General features: G+C 40.9%; 1 protein-coding gene and 1 long non-coding RNA gene across 2 annotated transcripts in view; one reads left to right on the forward strand and one right to left on the reverse strand.

Annotated features, from left to right (window-relative positions):
* tlcd5b (TLC domain containing 5b) overlaps positions 1-385 on the reverse strand; it is a 4,785-nt gene extending 4,400 nt beyond the window's left edge. Inside the window, exon 1 of the mRNA XM_016490562.1 lies at positions 182-385. The gene's annotated coding sequence lies outside the window, so the exon portion shown is untranslated. The remainder of the gene's footprint in view (positions 1-181) is intronic.
* The window catches only part of LOC107691756 (uncharacterized), a 25,783-nt gene that overhangs the window by 18,261 nt on the left and 4,961 nt on the right, over positions 1-2,561 (forward strand). The window lies entirely within an intron of this gene.

A 2,561-nucleotide genomic window follows, 5' to 3' on the forward strand; every position in this document is an offset into this window, starting at 1 on the left:
TCAAAATTATAATAATAGTATGATACTATGAAGTATGATAATGGTCTGCATTCAATCAAGACATTTTCTGTCAGATAAATGTTTCTCTATTTTTGAATTTGACATATTACAATGCTGAATATCATCTCAGTTGAGTGACTTAACTTCTCAAAAGCATTTTGCAGAAATCTCATTTACCAACCTCAGATACAACTCATGCGTAAGGACCTAAAGATCCTGCTAAATCCAAGAAGTAGCTCCAGGCTTCTCCTCAACCCTTTGCATTCTCATTGCATTGCAGCATCACATCAGGACATCCAACTGCGAGCGACAACCCCATCAGAAAAATCCTGAAAGTGGTGTGACACGACAGACACAATCACAGTCTAAAACTACAATGCTTCTGATCGCTCACTTCCTCTTCTCTACCCAGCCTCAAGCGGCTTGAGCCTCTTATGAGATTAGACTCTTCACTCCCAATATACCCCCGGCTAAATTCCACACTACATTCATGGGCCATTCATCTGCCCATCCTATGGCCTAACAGTAAGGTGAATTGTGCCCTCATAAACTTCCAACTTTAATTTCATTCAAGCTGGACTGTAGTAATGAGGGAATTGGGAACTGTGCCAAAAAGAGGGAAGTATTGTGCAACGTCGAAGTGTCACTGTGACAGGTGCTGGAAGGATGTTACTCATAAGACACAGGATTAGTGTGATAGTCACTGTACGCGCCAATGAAACAGGGACAGATTATTACTTCTTGTAGAAAAAATAGTTTGTGGAGTTTGAAAAATGCACATGTACACTTTCAAAAGAGAGTTTTTGCAGCCAAGCCATAGACAAAGCATATTGTCACGAACCGCTACTGTGAGGAGCACGGAGCGAGGAACGAGGAGATGAGGAGTTGACTTCAAACAAAGAGACTTTAATTAACATCCATGGAACAAGGAACACACACGTAGCGGGGAAATACGAACATTCAATACCAGACAAAACCAGAAAGCACAGACAGGACCTTAAATACATGGGGTAATTGACAACACACACCTGGAACTCAAACAATTAACAAGGGAAAACTGGGTCATGGAGCACGTGGAGAGGGAAAAACACACAGAATGTGTCCAGGGGCGTGACACATATTATGATTCCAGAAAAAACTGATCAGTTTTCAAAGGAACCATATTTTTCTTAGTGTAAAGGACATTTTGATAACCTAAAGAACCTTTTGTGTAATGGAAAGGTTGCACTGGTGTTAAAGCAACTGCATGTAGTTCTGTGTAGCCCCCTACAGTAAAATGAGCGGAATTTACTGTCGTAAACAACAGCTGTTGTAATTAACAGTAGGCCTACATGAACAGAAGTGAGCATATGATGGACACTTTACTATTCCACGAGGCAACGTGAGAGGACTTGTAAAACGGCAGTGAAGTGAACAGATGCTGGTGGATCTCATGACAATGACAACATGCTCTGGTCTGGATTATTTATACTACACATATGTTCATACTATATAGAGTACTTTTTTGATAGTCGCTAGGTGATACTTATTCCAAAAAAATGTACCTACTTACAGGTGCATCTCAATAAATTAGAATGTCATGGAAAAGTTCATTTATTTCAGTAATTCAACTCAAATTGTGAAACTTGTGTATTAAATAAATTCAATGCACACAGACTGAAGTAGTTTAAGTCTTTGGTTCTTTTAATTGTGATGATTTTGGCTCACATTTAACAAAAACCCACCAATTCACTATCTCAACAAATTAGAATATGGTGACATGCCAATCAGCTAATCAACTCAAAACACCTGCAAAGGTTTCCTGAGCCTTCAAAATGGTCTCTAAGTTTGGTTCACTAGGCTACACAATCATGGGGAAGACTGCTAATCTGACAGTTGTCCAGAAGACAATCATTGACACCCTTCACAAGGAGGGTAAGCCACAAACATTCATTGCCAAAGAAGCTGGCTGTTCACAGAGTGCTGTATCCAAGCATGTTAACAGAAAGTTGAGTGGAAGGAAAAAGTGTGGAAGAAAAAGATGCACAACCAACCGAGAGAACCACAGCCTTATGAGGATTGTCAAGCAAAATCGATTAAAGAATTTGAGTGAACTTCACAAGGAATGGACTGAGGCTGGGGTCAAGGCATCAAGAGCCACCACACAAAGACGTGTCAAGGAATTTGGCTACAATTGTCGTATTCCTCTTGTTAAGCCACTCCTGAACCACAGACGACGTCAGAGGCGTCTTACCTGGGCTAAGGAGAAGAAGAACTGGACTGTTGCCCAGTAGTCCAAAGTCCTCTTTTCAGATGAGAGCAAATTTTGTATTTCATTTGGAAACCAAGATCCTAGAGTCTGGAGGAAGGGTGGAGAAACTCATAGCCCAAGTTGCTTGAAGTCCAATGTTAAGTTTCCACAGTCTGTGATGATGTGGGGTGCAATGTCATCTGCTGGTGCTGGTCCATTGTGTTTTTTGAAAACCAACGGCCCTGCACCCGTTTACCAAGAAATTTTGGACTTCATGCTTCCTTCTGCTGACCAGATTTTTGAAGATGCTGATTTCATTTTCCAGCAGGAT

This window comes from Sinocyclocheilus anshuiensis, unplaced genomic scaffold (assembly GCF_001515605.1).
Source record: "Sinocyclocheilus anshuiensis isolate Anshui unplaced genomic scaffold, SAMN03320099.WGS_v1.1 scaffold246, whole genome shotgun sequence".
Taxonomy (NCBI): Eukaryota; Metazoa; Chordata; class Actinopteri; order Cypriniformes; family Cyprinidae; genus Sinocyclocheilus; species Sinocyclocheilus anshuiensis.